Source organism: Rhinatrema bivittatum, chromosome 2 (genome assembly GCF_901001135.1).
Source record: "Rhinatrema bivittatum chromosome 2, aRhiBiv1.1, whole genome shotgun sequence".
Taxonomy (NCBI): Eukaryota; Metazoa; Chordata; class Amphibia; order Gymnophiona; family Rhinatrematidae; genus Rhinatrema; species Rhinatrema bivittatum.
Window position 1 is genome coordinate 681,149,588 of NC_042616.1, and position 18,878 is coordinate 681,168,465.

Here is an 18,878-nt window from a genome sequence, read left to right on the forward strand (position 1 = left end):
TTGGTCTGATCCAGTATGGCAAATCTTATGTTCATTGAAAAAGCATAGTGGAGAGAAGCAGTGAACAAGGGTGATTTTTGTCTCTGTCTCACTCCAGTGCACTGCAACCTAGCCTTGTCTGTTTCTTCTTTGAGAGATTGTGTGTGTACCAAAGGAGTCAGCAGCATGCATATACTGTGTGCATGTGTGTGTATGTGTGTGTGTGTATGTGATATACTGGCAGGCTGGGGTCAGGGAGCATCCCCACATAAGCAGTACAGGGCTGCAGGTCAGGACTGGAGTTGGTCTTCTGCCTAACCAAGCCCCTCCCCCACAGGATAAACCCTTGGGTTCTGGGGGTGCATAGGACTTGTCTTCTGTGGAACATCAGCACACGGACTGGGAACTGAGTACAGGCAGGGAGCTGAGGTCAGGCACAGGCTGGATGAGGCAGGGCAGGCTGGACAAGGCACAGAGCTGGAAGCTGAGGACAGGCACAGGCTGGAAGCTGAGGGCAGGCCCAGGGTGATGAAATTTGGATAGAGGTATTTGCTGGAAACTGGACTAGCTGGAGAGTTGGATACAGGGACTGGCTGAGGGCTGGATACAGAGCACATGCTGGAGCTGGATCTGAGGCAAAGGGCAAGGGCAAGGCCTGGGGAATAGACAAGGGACTGAATTGGACTGGGCAGGATAAGGATGAAAAGGACAGGACTGGACAAGACAAGTAACAGGGAACAAGAAAGCCCAACAGGGCAAGGTAATCCTAGTAGGCCTGGAGGCCATAAGGTAAGACAGAAAAGCACAAGGGAACACAGAGCAAGGCAGGGAGACTTGGGTGACCACAGAGCAAGTCCAGAAGGCCTGGAAGGGCTGATCTGGTGTCTTGCTGGAACAGTGTTCTTGATCAAGAGTCTCTCTGGGGCCATGGTCTAGGTCCAGCATCGTTCTGAGGCATTGGTTGAAACCAGAGCTTGTTGGCACTGAATTGTGGAGTCAAGTTATCTGAGGTTCTGATGCATTGAATCAGGTTCTCTGGGGTGCTGAAGTACTGAAGCGCTGAATCAAGATCTCTGGGGTGCGAAATCACTGAATCAAGTTCTCTGGAGCACTAAATCAGGTTGTCTCTGGTCTTGAAGTGTGGGGTAGAGTCTCTCTGGTGCTGACAAACTAAATTAATGTCTCTACAATGCTTAGGCACAAGGCCAAAATCCTTCAAACACTGGATGGCTATGCTTGCATTTCTCCACAACTGGGAAACAAGTTCAAGGTATCTCTGAGGCTGGACTATTAGTTCAAGACCTTTTTGAGGATGGACTGTTAGTTCAAGGTCTCTTTGAGCCTGGACCGCTGTCTGAGAGCCCCTCTGTGGCTGGCCACTGGCTTAAAACCCCCTCTGTGGTTGGACTGCTGACTCAGAGCCTCTCTGTGGCTAGACTGCTGGTTCTAGGTCTCCTGAATGCTGGGTCGCTGGACTAGACTCTCTCTGGCACTGGATCACTGAGCCAGACTCTCTTTGGCCCTGGGTAACTGGGATAGTGTCTCTCTGGCACTGGGTAGCTGGACTGGTGTCCCTCTGGCCCTGGGTACCTGGGCCAAAAGTTTCCTCCAGGAGCAAAGTGGCTAAACTGGATTGCTCTTCTTGGAGCAGATCAATTCGACTGAGTTTGGTCTGCATCCTTGGATGAGATGGAACAGCATCTCCTTGGTGCTGGCTGGCAGGAACAGCATTTCTCTGGCTCAGGTTGACTGAAACAGCATTTCTTTGGCACTGGCTGACTGGAACAGCTGAAATGGAATTCCTCAGAAGAGTATCTGCTGAACTAGGTCTCTCCTGAAGTGAAGCTGAGGCATTGCTGAGATCAGCAGGGCTGCAGATGGAATTACTATTCCCTCAGGCTGGGAAGACAATATTCAGATGATTTTAACGGTGTTTTTATATTGCATAATGACTGAACAGAGGCACAGGATTTCCCTGAAAGCAGAACTGTAGTTGTGCTGGGAACAGCAATCTGAAGTGGCTTCAGACACAGGAAAGTCTGTAGCGTAGTCATTAAAAGCATGGGTCAGGGCACGGAAAAGTCAAGGCAGTGGTCAGGGTATGGAGAAGGCAGGCGTGGTCAAGCGTAGCAGAGGTTCGGGGCTGGAGAGAAGCAGAAGAGTAGTCAGGCGTAGCGGAGGTCTGGGACTGGAGAGAAGCAGAAGAGTAGTCAGGCGTAGCTGTTGCATCCATCGCTGCCCGACGTCTCCACTCAGCCCACCTTACCATATTGGCGACTCCTCCGGGGTTGATGGAAGGCTGGCTGCCGTGGCGTCCTTCAGCCGTCTTCGTCCGGCGTCCCCAGACTGGCCCAACGCTGCAATCCGCCATGATGACCTGATGCCTAGGGGCGCGCACGCGGCGTGGCCCTGCCTCAAGTACCAGAAGTGGCGCGAACCTCGGGGGCGTCCCCCTGAGATGACATCATCCGCTTCAGATATTTAAAGGTTTCTGTATTGCTAACAGCTCGAGTTAGCAAGGATAAGGATTCGTTCTATCTACGCTACTCTGCCTCCCCGGACTTACCAGGGGTACCCGCTCCTCAGGGGCCTCGTTCTCTCTTACTTTGTAGGTTGCAGTCTGGAACCGGTACTCGCTCCTCGACGGCCCTCGTTCCCGGACTTCTTCGGAATTCACTACTGCCTGGAAGCCATCGCTGCCTACTACATCTGTGAGTTACCATCGCTCTCTCAGAGCTTTCCCTGGAACCAGGTACTCGCTCCTTGAGGGCATACTTCATTCCAGCTCCTGGGCTTCTATGAGACATTGTGTGAGTGTTACCGTCAGGTTCTGTCCATGAACTCTGCATACCCTGCCTACTCACTAGGCTGTTCCAGTATCTGAGGGACTACAGCCCAGCCGGGCATTCCAACTCACTACTGCCACCTCTGATGGTTCAGTATACTGTCTAATAAAAGAACTAGTGTGTGTCTGTCTCCTAACTCTGAGCCTGACCGGTGGTCCCTCTCGAGACCTTCCCCCGGGGGTGTGGTCATCTGCCACCGGTCCAAGGATCCACCCACAACTCTCCCTAAATAATAACAGATTGCTAACTCCATGGATCCGGCACAATTCAATGCCTTCCAGGCCATACCGGGCCTGGACCAGCGCATTGTGGAGCAGCAAGATGCCTTGGAGGAACTTACTGCAGCATTTCATCAGCTACACACACAGAAGGTTCAAGGCACAGCCTCCAACCAAGAAGGTCAGTTACCAGAGGTAACTTTGAAGACTGCTGTACCACTGGCAGCTCCAATCCATTTTTCCGGAGAAATCCAGAAGACCCGGGGCTTTTTGAACCAGTGCTGCATGCACTGCCATACAGCCATCTTTATTTCCTACAGCTCTCTCCAAGACTACCTACATCCTTTCATACCTGAATGGTAGGGCCCTGTCTCGGGCATCCACCTTGTGGGAACGCAAGGACTCTATTTTGCAGGACATAGAAGGATTTATGGACTTGTTTAAATCCATTTTCAATGACCCTGCTCGTACTGCTGTAGCAGGTTCTGCTTTGGTGGAATTGAAGCAAGGCAGCAGATCATTGGCTGAATTTGCCATCGAGTTCAAAACTCTTGCGGCAGAACTTTGCTGGGACCCCAAATGTCTCAAGACTCTCTTTTGCAGAGGCCTGGATACCAGTTTAAAGGACGAGCTGGCTGCTCGTGAAACACCTGACTCGCTGGACGAATTAGTAGCCTTGGCCACTCGGATTAATCAACGACTCCGGGACAAGGTGAAGGAACTCCGGCCTAGGGTGTTACCCCGGGTTGAAACAGGCTAGTGCTGTCTCTATACCTCGGATGGTTCCAGTAATCCCTGCTGCTGATACAGATGAACCTATGTAACTTGGTCATGGATGCTTGACTTCAAAGGAGAGAAGATTTCGGAAGAAGCGCGCATTTGCATGTACTGTGGTCAACCCAGCCATGATATTTCTACATGCTCCATTCGTCCGGGAAATGGATGGGCCTAAGTCCTGCAGGAGAACTGTTCTTAGGCCATACTGTGACATCTCCTTCGCTCTCTCTCCGTCTCTTTGACCTACGGACCGATCACGGTTCAGACTCCTGCCCTGGTGGACTCAGGGGCAGGAGGCAACTTCATTCTCAGACGTCTAGTGGAAGACCTGAAGATTCCCCTCATCATTGAAAGATCCACTACTGTTATCCTCCATTTATGGGGAGCCCTTACCAGGCAACGTGGCTTGCGAAACCGTACCAGTTACTCTTGGCACCGGGGCACGCCATACGGAATCAATTTCCTTCTTTGTACTGGAGAGGGCTATGCATCCTATCATCCTGGGGTTACCCTGGCTGCAAGTGCACCAACCCCAATTTGACTGGGCATCCCTGGATCTCGCCAGCTGGGGCCCAGAATGTCATGGGAAGTGCCTTAAGGAGATCTCTCCTATCCTATGCACGCCTACGACTCCAGCAATGACAGGACTGCCGTCCCAATACACATCTTTCGGGGATGTATTCTCCAAAGAAGCAGCTGATATTCTCTCTCCACATAGGCCCTATGACTGTGACATAAGGCTGAAGCCCAATGCTGAGTCACCAAAAGGACGAGTGTACCCCCTCTTAGCTAAAGAGAATAAAGCGATGTCGGAATACATTGAAGAAAATCTCCAGAAGGGCTTTATCCGACCATCAAAGTCGCCGGCTGGTGCAGGCTTTTTCTTTGTGGGGAAGAAGGACGGTACCCTACGTCCATGTATCGATTACCGAGGTCTAAATGAAATCACAATCAAGGACCGTTACCCCTTGCCATTAATCTCAGAGCTGTCTGACAGGCTGCAAGGGGCCAAGATATTTTCAAAGCTTGACCTGAAGGGGGCCTACAACCTCATTCGCATTCGGAGCGGCGATGAATGGAAGACGGCCTTCAATACGCAAGACGGCCACTTCGAGTATCTTGTAATGCCATTTGGGTTGTGCAATGCACCCGCCATTTTCCAAAATATGATGAATGACATCTTGCGGGATCTGCTGTACAAGAACATTGTGGTATACCTGGATGACATACTAATCTTCTCCCAGGATTTGGACACCCACATTACAGACGTCAAGCTAGTACTCCACCGTCTTCGTGAACATCGGCTGTACGCCAAACTCTCCAAGTGTGAATTTCACAAAGACTCAGTGCCTTTTCTAGGCTACACAGTGTCAAAGGAAGGCTTCCAAATGGACCCTCACAAACTTGAAAGTATCAAGAATTGGGCTCAACCTACCAGCCTGAATGCTTTAAGAAGATTCCTTGGGTTCACCAACTATTATCGAAGCTTTCATTAAAGAACTACTCTTCGTTAACTGTACCCTTGACTGCAATGACTCGCAAGGGTGCCAACGCTTCAAAATGGTCAGCAGAGGTCATTTCCACGTTCGAGAAATTGAAGACTGCCTTTTCCACAGAACCATGCTTATGGCATCCAGACCCCAATAAGCCCTTCATAGTAGAAGTTGACGCTTCAGATGTGGGGGTAGCAGCTGTGTTAAGCCAAGCTGGAGACTCGAAAGCCTTACGTCCCTGTTCATTCTTCTCATGAAGATTCTCTCCAGCCGAGAAGAAGTACGGGATCGGCAACAAGGAGCTCCTGGCAATAAAGCTTGTATTCAAGGAATGGCAGCCTTGGCTCGAAGGCGCTCAACATCTAATAACCGTCTTCACGGATCATAAGAACCTTGAGTAGCTCCACCACGCACAACGGCTGAATTACAGACAGGCCAGATGGTTTTTATTCTTCAACCATTTCGATTTTGTGCTCAAGTTCCTCCCTGGAGATCGAAACACCAGAGCAGATGCACTGTCACGCTCATTTCATTCAGAGGATGTGCCTGATGAGCCATAGCACATAATTGACCCAAAGAAAATCCTCTTGACATCCACTCAGTCTGTGCCCGTTGGAAAGACTATCGTTCCAAAGAACCTCAAGAAGAAAGTGCTCTTCTGGCACACGATTCCAAGCTGGCTGGCTGCTCAGGATACAGGAGCTGTATTGGTGGCCTACCATCAAAAAGGATACCTATTCCTACGTGGCATCTTGCACCAACTGCGCCAAGAACAAACCGGCCCTCTGGACCACCGTGGGGTCAAATGCAACCTTTGCCAGGTCCCGGATCGACCCTGGTCGCACATCGCTACTGACTTTGTAGTCGATTTACCTACTTCGGGAGGAATAAACACCATCTGGGTGACTGTGGATCGCTTTAGCAAGATGGCACACTTCGTGGTGCTCCCTAGCATACCCTCAGCCTTGGAGCTTGCAAAGCTCTTCATAACACACATATTCCACCTCCACGGCCTATCTTCACACATCGTATCTGACCGTGGGTCCCAATTCATGGCACGATTCTGGAATGCTTTGTGCAAGTTGTTTGACATCACTCTAGACTACACCTCAGCTTACTATCCGCAGTCGAATGGCCAGACAGAACGGATGAATCGTACAATGAAGCAGTTTATATGAGCCTATGTCACGTCCCAACAAAATAACTGGGCCGAATTGCTTCCATGGGCTGAATTCGCCATCAACTCTCATCCAGCAACATCTACTGGACTGTCACCTTTTGAAGTGGTCTTTGGACATTCTCCAAAACCTCCACTTCCACTGAAGCTCTCAGTGACATCCCCAGCATCTCAATCCACTGCTGATGATATCCATAAACTGTGGGTTCAGACAACGGACATGCTAGTCAAAGCGAGTGACCGTGCTAAGAAGTACTACGATGTGCACCATGTGTCTTCAAGCCAGGAGACAAGGTCTGGTTGTCAACCAAGCACCTCAGACTCAAACTACCCTCCTCTCGGTTTGATTCTCGCTACGTGGGAACATTCCCAGTTCTTCAATGTATTGGCAATGTCACCTATCGTCTGAAGCTACCACCTGGTCTCCACATTCATAACGCATTCCACGTTTTACTGTTGAAACCACTCATACTCAGCGAATTTTCTTCCAAGACTCAAGATCCACCTGTCATCAATGCAGAAGACGACTTAGAATACAAAGTCGAAGAGATTCTGGATGTTTGTAAAAGACGCAAGTGGGAAGGTTTCAGCCCCGAAGAAAACTCTTGGGAGCCTCAGGCCAATATCCTGGACAAAGAGATGCTTCATCAGTTCCATCTTGCGCATCCTTCAAAACCTAAACCTGGTACCCGAAGAGATCGCCCTTTAAAGGGGGTACTGTTGTGACCATCACTGCCCGACGTATCCACTCCGCCCACCTTACCGCATTGGCAACTCCCTCCAGGATTGATGGAAGGCTGGCTGCTGTGGCGCCCTTCGGCCGTCCTCGTCCGGCGTCCCCAGACCGGCCTGACGCGTAATCCGCCATGATGACCTGATGCCTAGGGGCGCGCACGTGGCACAGCCCCGCCTCAAGTACCAGAAGTGGCGCGAACCTTGGGGGCATCCCCCTGAGATGACGTCATCCGCTTCAGATATTTAAAGGTCTCTGTATTGCTAACAACTCGAGTTAGCAAGGAAAGGATTCGTTCTATCTACGCTACTCTGCCTCCTCGGACTTACCAGGGGTACCCGCTCTTCAGGGGCCTCATTCTCTCTTACTTTGTAGGTTGCAGTCTGGAACTGGTACTCGCTCCTCGAGGGCCCTCGTTCCCGGACTTCTTCGGAATTCACTATTGCCTGGAAGCCATCACTACCTACTACATCTGTGAGTTACCATCACTCTCTCAGAGCTTTTCCTGGAACCAGGTACTCGCTCCTTGAGGGCATACTTCATTCCAGCTCCTGGGCTTCTATGAGACATTGTGTGAGTGTAACCATCAGGTTCTGTCCATAAACTCTGAATACCCTGCCTACTCGCTATATTTCAGTTTTCTCTACAGCTCAGCCTCCAGGATCGCTATTCCAGTATCTGATGGACTACAGCCCAGCCGGGAATTCCAGTTCACTACTGCCACCTCTGGTGGTTCAGTATACTGTCAATAAAAGAACTAGTGTGTGTCTGTCTCCTAAGTCTGAGCCTGACCGGTGGGCCCTCTCGGGATCTTCCCCCCCGGGGGCGTGGTCATCTGCCACCGGTCCAAGATCCACCCCACAACTCTCCTAAATAATAACAGTAGCGGAGGTCCGGGGCTGGAGAGAAGCAGAAGAGTAGTCAGGCATAGCGGAGGTCCGGGGCTGGAGAGAAGCTGAAGTGTAGTCAGGTGTAGCGGAGGTCAAATCCAGTCCAACACATAGACAAAACAGGAACTAGGAGAACAGGAACCGGGAACCACAGGAAAACAGGAACACAACGATGAGACGATTCTAGAATCAGCAATGAGTACGAGGAGTAAGAAGAGACCTGTTGCAAAGGCAACGCTATGGAGCGAGGCCTGAGCTTTTATACGCTGAAGAGTCTGACGTCAGCATCCGGGTCCGCGGCCAGATACCCGCGGCGGGCCCTTTAAAAAAATCAATGATGTGCGCGCGCCTAGGAAGGGGTGTGGTGCTGATGGCGATGACTCTCCGTGGGCCACACGGAGAGACCCGACGAATGTGGACATCTTGGCTAGCAACACTTGGTGATGTGGCAGGGCCAGAGGCACCGGAGGGAACCCGAGGTTGGAGCTGGTGGCCCACTGCCACCAGCGAAGAGGAGCCAGGAGCTGGAGTGAGAGGGCAGCGCCACGGGTCTCCCACAGGTGGCAAGCTTAACAGTACCCCCCCTTTACGCCCCCCTCCTGGAGGTCGGAGTTTGCCCGGATGGGCACGATGGAAGTTCAAGAGGAGGTTCTTATCCAGGATGTTTCGAGCTGGCTCCCACAAATTTTCTTTGGGTCTTTATCCCTCCCAGGAAAGGAGGCACTCTCAACGTCAGCCCCTACGATGGATATCTAGGACTTCATGGACCTTGTACGTCATATCAGTTTCTGCCACCAAAAGAGGTGGCTCAGGAGCTTTCCGGGCAGGCCAAGACAGAATCAGAGGCTTTAGAAGCGATACATGGAATGTATTATGTATCCCCAGTGTAGGGAGAAGCCGAAGCTGGTATGTAACAGGTCTGATGCATCGGGTAACAGGGAAAGGCCTGATGAATCTAGGAGAAAATCTCTGTGATGCAATTTGAAGTCAGATGTACCTGGTACTTAACCAGACTTTCTTGCCAGGAAAGAATTCAGGAGCTGAGCGGCATCGACTATCAGCAGTTCTCTTGGCCCGGGAGGTGGCCTGATGCAGGGGAAGATTTGTCTGTTCCCATAGTGTCTTAAGGGCATCCACAGTGGCCTGATGCAGGGGAAGATTTGTCTGTTCCCATAGTGTCTTAAGGGCATCCACAGTAGCCTGTGCCACAGGGAATGGCACAGATAGAGGTATGGGTAATGGTGGTCGTGGTTGTTTCCCATAGACGATTGAAAATGGGGATGTTCCAGTAGCCATGGCGATGTGAGAGTTGTGAGAAAACTCTGCCCAAGATAAGAGGTCTGACCAGTTATCTTGTCAGTCATTGATGTAAGCACGCAGGAAAGCCTTCAAAGAGCAGTTCATCCGTTCGGCTTGCCCGTTGGCCTGGGGATGATAGGCGGTCGTAAGGCTGATGTTTAATACCAAATTTTCGGCAGAGCGAGTACCAATACCTGGCAATGAATTGAGGACCGTGATCTAAAACTATATCCGTGGGTAAACCATGCAGTCTGAAAATATGGTGGAAGAACAATCGCTCTAGCTCTGGAGCAGATGGTAGGCCCGGGTAGAGGTACAAATGGGCCATTTTAGAAAAGCGGTCTATGGTGACCCATATTACGGTGTGACCCTTAGAAGATGGCAGATCCATGATGAAATCTGTAGACAGGTGAGTCCACGGTTCTTCGAGTGCTTGAAGCGGTTGAAGAAGACCCCAAGGTCACGTCGGAGACCAAGGTAGGCCATCAGAAGAACCGCTGGAGCAGTGCCATGGTTCGTGCTTGTCCTGGGTGACCAGCAAATTTGGAATCGTGTGCCCAGCGGAGAACTCTTTCTCGGAGTTGTCGGGGTACTACCATTTTTCCAGTAGGAACTGGATGAGTGGCAGACAACGAGATACAAGCCAGGTTGGTTCTTCTGGAATGTCTTCAGGCTCAAAAGACTGTGATAGGGCATCTGCCCGGAGATTCTTGTTGGCTGGGCAATAGCGGAGTTCAAAATGAAATCTAGAGAAAAACAATGCCCATTGAACTTGTCGGGCATTGAGACGTTATGCTTGACTCAAATGTTCCAGATTCTTATGATCAGTGAACACCGTAAATTTATGTTGTGCGCCCTCTAGCCACGGGTACCACTCTTTGAGAGCCAACTTTATGGCGAGCAATTCACGGTCCCCGATGCTGTAATTTTGCTCTGCCGTTGAGAATTTACAGGAGTAAAAGGAATAAGGAACTACAGTACCAGAGGCAGTGCGTTGACTTAGGACAGCTCCAGCCCCAATAGTGGAGGCATCCACTTCAACAAGAAATGGACGAGTCGGATCTGGGTGGTGTAGACAGAAACCCCTTCTAGAAGGCTTCCTTCAAACGATGAAAGGTGGCAATGGCTTCAGGCAGCCAGTGTTTTGGACTTTACGAGTCAAGGCTGTCCGAGGAGCAGCCAGTGTCGAATAATGTGGGATGAAGTGACGATAATAATTGAGAAATCCTAGGAAGCGCTGGAGCGCTTTGAGTCCCATTGGCTGTGGCCAATCCCAGATTCCCTTTTATTTAGCAGGGTCCATGGAGAAGCCTTGCTGAAAGATTATATAGCCCAGGAAAGGCAAACTGGACTTTTCAAACAGACATTTGTCCAATTTCGCAAACAGATGGTTTTCACGAAGATGCTGGAAGACAGTTCATACATCGGCGCGATGCGTATCGAGATCTCTGGAAAAAATGAGGATGTCGTCCAGATAAGCCATGACTTTAGTGTACAATAGATTTCTAAAAATTTTGTTCATCATTTGTTGGAATACTGCAGGTGCATTACAGAGGCCAAAGGGCATCACTAAGTATTTGTAGTGACCATCCCTGGTGTTAAAAGCAGTTTTCCAAATGTCATCGGGACGAATTCTCACCAGGTTATACGCCCCACATAAATCCAGCTTCGTGAAGATGGAGGCACCCTAAAGGCAGCTGAACAATTCAGAAATCAGGGTAAGGGATATTTATCCTTATGAGTGATGGCGTTTAGGCCACGGTAGTCAATACACGGCCTAAGTGACCCATCTTTCTTGGTCACAAAAAAGAATCCCGCCCCAGCAGGTGATGTAGATGGGCAAATAAATCCTTTTGCAAGATTTTGCTGAATGTATTCAGTCATTGCCTTTGTCTCAGGAAACGACAGAGGATAGGTGCATCCACAAGGAGGTGTGGTTCCAGGAATGAGATCAATTGGGCAATCAAACTTTTGGAGAGGCGGAAGGAGGTCAGCCTTCTGTTTAGAGAACACATCCTCATAGGCAGCATACGGAGCAGGTACGCCAGAAGATGTGGTAGCCAAAGGAACCACAGGAGATGGTATCACTTTTTGGAGGCAGGACTGATGGCAAGCGAGACCCCCCCTCTGCTAGTTGCAATGAGGCCCAGTTGAATTGGGGATAATGCTTCTGTAGCCAGAGGAGCCCATGTACTATAGGGTGGATAGACTTATCCAATACTAATAATTCAAGTTCCTCGATGTATAAAGCCCCAGTACGTAACTGGACAGGTTCTGTGGTCAAGGAGATTCAGCCGGGTAGCGGCTCTCTGTAGATAGAAGCAATGCATAAAGACGTATCGAGCAAACAGGTTTTTATACTCAAAAGCTGCACAAGATCTTTGAGGATAAAATTACCTCCTGCTCCGGAATCTACCAGAGCAAGAATGGGAAGGCCCAGGAGTCCCAGATTAAAGTGACCAGTACAGACAATTGAGGGGCCAGAAAGGTTGCACCCCGGATGAATAGGGCAAGTCTGTAGATGGTGGCCAGGTGCTCCGCAATACAGACACAGGCTGGTTTGTCTCCGCCGGAAGTGCTCTTCTGGTGTCAGCCGCTGCAGGATACAGGGTTGGTAACTGGTGGTGAGCGGGAGCGAACCCGCGAAGGCTTCTTGGGCATCCGACTCTCCCGGTGACACTCTTGAAGACAATGGTCAATTTGACCTGCCAAATCTATAAGGTCCTCCAGAGAGGAAGGAAGCTCCCATGCAGCCAACTCATCTCTTCTGCGGAGCGAGTCCGTCCAGGTAGATAGCTCGGAGGCAGTCTTCCTGCCGAACGAGCTCGGTAGCCAAAGTCCAAAACTCAATGGTATAATCAAAAAGACTTCTTAGTCCTTGACGGAGGTATAGCAAGCTGGTGCTTGCCATGGCATGTTGCCCAGGATCATCAAAGGTCCATCTGAAGACAGCCACAAACTGGGCCAGTTCCTTCAACAAGGAATCCAAGCATTCCCACAGGGGAGAAGCCCAGGCCAGCGCTTTCCCTTCAAGGCGGGACAGGATAAATATGACTTTAGTCAACTCGTCCTGGAAGACGGAGGGCTGCAGAGCAAATTGCATGTAGCATTGGTTTATGAACCCTCTGCAGAGTCTGGCGTCGCCATTGAAACTTGGAGTTGCTGGAAGTGCCAACAAGGCTTGAGGCATCGATGGAGGCGTCTGTGGAGGAGGAGGAGATGGATTATTCATAAGGGTGTCGAGCCAGGCGTGAAGACGATCCATGGAGGAGGTCAATGCCTCAAGGAACTGCTGCTGTTCTTGTACCTTGGATGCCAGGCCTGAGATGATCTGAAGGGCATGCGGCTCCACCGAGTCCATGGCCTTTGCAACCTGTTGCGTCAGAGGTGGGCTGAGGTGGGGATGACGCAACCCATAGGCGAGGACCTACGGATCCCCACCATCAGCAGGAGGAGTGGGCTGAAGCTAGAGGCTGCTGGAGCTTCACCTATACCAGCCCTCATTCCCCTCGGGTTTAGCCTTTGGGTGCTGGGGCAGCAGGACTTAAGTGGGTCTCGAGATTAGCTAGAGATGAAAGGTGATTCAGCCCAGAGTCAGCAGTCAGTATATGGCGTAGTCCTATCCTGGACTGGATTCGGTACTGGAACTCAGGCACCAAAGGAACAATGAGGAACTAAAGGCACTCAAACAAAGGAAGGCCAAAGCCTTGAAAGTCCACATCTAGAGGATAGGCAAAGAGAGGCGTCACTGACAGGCTAGGATCAGAGCCGGCGGCGAGTGGAAGTTGTGGAAAGCAACTTAGAAATCTGGACCCTGGAAAGTCTGTAGCGTAGTCGTTCAAAGCAAGGGTCAGGGTACGAAGAAGGCAGGCATAGTCAATCAAGGCAGTGGTCAGGGCATGAAGAAGGCAGGCATGGTCAAGCGTAGCAGAGGTCCGGGGCTGGAGAGAAGCAGAAGAGTAGTCAGGCATAGCGGAGGTCCGGGGCTGGAGAGAAGCAGAAGAGTAGTCAGGCGTAGCGAAGGTCCAGGGCTGGAGAGAAGCTGAAGTGTAGTCAGGCGTAGCAGAGGTCAAATCCAGAGAGTCAGTCCAAAACATAGACGAAACAGGAACTAGGAGAACAGGAACCGGGAACCACAGGAAAACAGGAACACAATGATGAGACGATTCTAGGATCAGCAATGAGTACTCGGAATATGAGGAGACCTGTTGCAAAGGCAACGCTATGGAACGAGGCCTGAGCTTTTATTTGCTGGTCCGTGGCCCGTGAACCGTGGCCAGGTTCCTGCTGTGGGTCCTTTAAAAGAATCAATGATGCACGGCGCTGATGGCTGCATCTCTCCATGGACCACGCGGAGAGACCCAACGAATGGGGACATCTTGGCTAGCAACACTGGGTGGTGTGGCAGGGCCGGAGGCACCGGAGAGAACCCGAGGTCGGAGCTGGCAGTCACCACCACCGCCAGCGAAGAGGAGCCAGAAGCTGGAGTCCACCTGAAAAGGTTAGAGGGCCGTGCCGCAGGGCACGGCCCTCTAACCTTCATAACAAGTGTGTTACGCGTGCTGCCGCTGGCAGCACGCGTAACACACTTGTTATGAAGTTTGGATATTTGAAATATGGGTGGGGTGGAAAATAATTGGTATGTGATGATTACAGCTAGATGACTTAACTCACTGTGGAAACCTTTATTTAGATAAGAGGTCCGTATTCAAAGGCATTTAGCCAGATTACTTACAAATTATCTTGCTAAATGATGATTTTGAATACTTTAGTCACTTAGCTGGCTAAATTTTAACCGGATAACTCATTATCCAGCTAAAGTTTAGCCAAATAAGTTATTTAGCTAACTCTGGTCATGCCATAGAGCAGACCTAAAGTTAGCCAGATAACCTTAGATAGTCTGATATATTGTAAAGTGCAGTTGTGCCACTGAATATCCACAGCCGAAAATGGACTTTTAAGCATGATAATTATTATCAGCACTTATAAACACACTACAGATAGACTGGAAAAGCTTGCTTTCAATATTTATTCCTTTCGGTATATATTTTTTTTTTTTAATTGAACTAGAACCAGAAATAGAAGAGTCAGAGAGAGATGAGAGTAGAAAGCTATTCTTTCTATAGAAATAAAGACAATTTGGTCCCAAAATAGATGTCCATCAAAATTTAAATTTAAAGATGCAAGGGTAGTTCAAAATAAATTTGGCTCCCGCTACCCATCTTGCTTCAAAACTATAAGTGTCTTCCTCTTTGAATGAGTTGTAAATGGTACATCTAAGTAAAGTTGAATTTTTAAACCCAGATATAGCGATTCAAATTTCTGAAAAAAAAGGTGATAATAAGATCCCAAAAGAAAGATAACTACCTAGGTTGTACTTTGTGAAACAGCAAAATCAGGCATCTCAAGCTCTTGTGCTAAATCGAATACTGGGTCTACATTATCTTCAGTTTGTTGTGGAACTTTTGATGGCAGAAAACAAGCTTTGAGAATAGGTGGAACACTAAGAAATTTGCATCATTCATAGATTTCTTACATTCAGGCCGATACAGTAAAAGTCGTGGGAGAGCGGGCGAGTGCCCGATCTTCCGGCGGGCGCACCAGCCACTCTCTTGTGCGCATGATTTAGTATTCAAATGAGGGCCCATGGTAAAAAGAGGCGCTAGGGACACTAGCGCATCCCTAGCGCCTCTTTTTTGACAGGAGCAGCGGCTGTCAGCGAGTTTGACAGTCGACGCTCAATTTTGCCGGCATCGGTTCTCAAACCCGCTGACAGCCACGAGTTTGGAAACTGGACGCCGGCAAAATTGAGCGTCCGGTTTTCAACCCGTGAGCCGCAGGCTGATTTTAAATTTTTTTTAAATTATTTTAAATTATTTTTTACTTTTGGGACCTCCGACTTAATATTGCCATGATATTAAGTCGGAGGTGTTACTGCTTTTCTGTACACTTTCCCGGTGCTGGCAGAAATTAACACCTACCTTTGGGTAGGCGCTAATTTCTGGAAGTAAAATGTGCAGCTTGGCTGCACATTTTACTTACTGAATCACGCGGGAATAACTAATAGGGCCATCAATATGCATTTGCATGTTGCGGGCGCTATTATTTTCGGGTGGTTGGTTGCGCGTTTTCGACGTGCTATTACCCCTTACTGAATAAGGGGTAAAGCTAGCACATCGAAAACGTGTGTCCAAACGCGGGTTGTACTGTATTGGCCTGATTGCTGTACAACCAAAATGTTTGTAACCATTGGAAAGTCATTCTCTCTTAAAATTCTCTCCTTCAGATAGTTTTTCATGCTTTCCAATTACCTCTGTATTCAAGCATTATCCTTAAGGATCAGATCAACCTTTTTAATACACTCTGGGTTGTTTTTTTTAAATCTTGAACTTCCCCCTGTGGAAGAGGGTCAGGTCTCAGTGACTGCTCTAGCATCAACCGCAACAGCCCAGAGTCTGTACCTTGCTTGCCCAGCCAGCGGATATGCTTCTGATCTCACGGTGTTACAACAGAAAGCCATTCACATTCATGGTGTCTTCAGAGGGAAAAACCTGGCCTTTCCCTTCCTTTTCTCCATATGAACAAGAAAGGAAGTAAAAGTAAAGAATTCAAACAAGCTAAACAGCAAAGGCTCCTGTAGGATGTAGGTAGGGCAAAGTACAAAGTGAAAGTGTCTACCTGCAGGATGCTGTCTTTCATCACTAAGCTTTGTTGCAACGGAGACTTAAAGTATATGTAAAAGAGCATGTAACCTGTGAAAATAAAAATATTGCAAACTGTCCCACTGCAGATACACAGCTACAGCACTTGCACAATTAAACTGATGTATATCATATTATGAGGTCAATGGATTAAGCTGTGATAAAATTGTCCAATAACATGGGTGTTATCTGCAGGAAAACTCCATTTTAAATATCTAATGTACCAAAGGACATTAAACCTGAGGGTTTTCAGGAATTAAAGCCCATGTTACCCCCACCAGTAACACAAGGCATAATGTGGTTTGCAATGTTTCTTGCACCCCATCCCCAACTCCAGAAGATCCCTATCCTACCCCGAGAGTCAAGAAGCACCTCTTCTCTCTGAGTCAATGATTCCTTGCCATCCTCTGAATAAAACAGTGAACCCCATAAGGCCAATCCCCCAACCCTTGATTTGTCTCCTCAAAGGTCCAGGAAGAACAGTGGGGGCAGGAAGGAGCTTTCCTTTATCCAGCCTCACTGGTGCTGTGGAAAAAATGGTGACTTTATGCACCTACAATAGCATCTAGTGATCTTGGATGCCATTTTGTCAGTGAGGCAGGATGAAGGAGCATGCCCGTATGCCCTCATCATACTTCCTGGATATCTGAGGGGTAAGCTAGGGGTGAAGAGATCAGCCTCACAGTACATAGCAAGGAGGTATCTTCTAGACTTTGGAGTGCTCCTTGACTCCAGTGGAATCTTCTGGCTGTGGTGGGAGAGGCTCCTTAACATCAGGGTTAATCTTCTAGACTCAAGAGGTTCCTTGACTCTAGGAGGATAACTTGACTTTGGGGGATCTTCTGGACTCCACGGTCTCTGACTCTGAGGAAGGCAATCTTCTGGACTCAGGAGTGCTCTATGACGTCAGAGGGGATTTTCTAGATTCCAGAGTCCTTCTTCTTTCGACAGGAATCTTCCAGACTTGGGGGAGTCCGGAGGATATTAGGGCCCGCATTGGGCCTTGTGTTAGCCCCTGGAGAATAATGGAGAAAGTTAACTCCACCTTAGGGAGATGAAGTAGCATTTTTGCATTATTAAGGGGCTAATGTATGTCATGTTGCCTAATACAATGTTTGTTAACCCTATTTGCATATTAATTAGCTGGTTTGTATGTGACCAGTGCTGGGACCAGCTTTCCTGTGCCCAGGGCAGATATTGAGAATTACACCCCACTTTAACTTACCAGTGGTTGCTCCAGTATAATGCATTCTCCTTTGGCAAGAAATGTACAACTGTCCCTCTGGTGGAGTGGATTAAGCAAGCACGCCCCTCTCGCTCCCCTCCTACTCATCACCTCCTTCTGTCTCCCCCCTCAACTCTTGCCTAACATCCCCCTCTCCAATCTATCCCCCTTTTTCTCTCCCTCCTCACTGCTTGACCTAGGTCCCCCTTTTTCTCTCTCCCCCACTATTTTCTTGCATCCTCCTTTCAACCATACGAACTCCATAGCCTGCATTCACCTTTCTCTCTCCAACCCCTCCTTGCCCTACATTTCCATCTTTCTCTCCCACCTGCTCCTTGTCCTACATCCTCCTCTATCGTCTGCTTCATTTCTTGTCCGGTATCATCCTTCCTCTCTCTCTCATCCACCCATTGCCCAACGTTACCCCCTCTCCACTAACCATCTATTGCCTATCAGCTTCCCCCTTTCCCTATCAGCGTCCCCCTATCAGCTTCCCCCTTTCCATATCAGCGTCCCCCTATCAGCTTCCCCCTTTCCCCCCACCCCCTTGCCCACACACTAAGGCTGCTCAGACTAACTGAAGTCACTGCTGCCATTTTTATAAGGCAGAAATACTTTTAAGGGACAGAACTTGGCACTCCATCAAATATATATTTATTATATAGAGATAGAAATGTAGAAAATAGCTATAAAAATACAAATATGTTTCAGAAATCATGTCACAGTGTATGATGATGAATATGTTATCTGTGGTTTTTGGAGATAGACTGCAAAAGAAAAATCCCCCAAAATACCTAAGTTTATTAACTAAAACAAATTCATACTACATTGGTTGAAGGTAATCTCTGAAATAACTGGCTAGGTTGAACTGAAGTGTTTCCCCTTATTACTCACCAAAGGAAAAATATTCAGATTATGTTGTCACATCAGTAACTGATACAAACTGTGTGCTAACATTAATATGGACTAATATACAAGTGCATTAAACCTAACACACCATCAAACATTTTTCCATGCCTGCTGATCTGAGGGGCTCAGATTTGGCCAGGTTAAGTTTTAATTTATGTCTGTTCAGCCAGATCACCACTTCCGAGAGACATTAAGTTTCTTTATTGTGTAATCAGGTGCAAAGGTTTTTGTACAGAGACATATATGAGACATACTTTCGCTGAGATACTGACATGAGCCCCTCAAGGCCTTAGGTGGCACTAAATAGGTGTCTTGCAAGAGATCAACACAGAAAGCGCATAAGCCATAATGGCCAACACATGAGACCTCGGGATCAGTAGGCCTCTTCATTCAGCTTTCTGGCAGCTTGTAGGCTCCTGTAGTTCACAACTGGCAGCACCTTTTCTAGGCATAAGACTAGCCACTGAGCTGAGGATAGAGATATTGACAGCACACCTGCCTTGCTCACAGGGCTGGTGCAAGGGGATTGGGCGCCCTAGGCAATTTCAGCCTTGCGCTGCCCCCCCCCCCCCCCGGTTGTGCCACCCCCACCCCGGTCACAGCCCAGACTCCTTCCCCCCAAAAAGAAAAC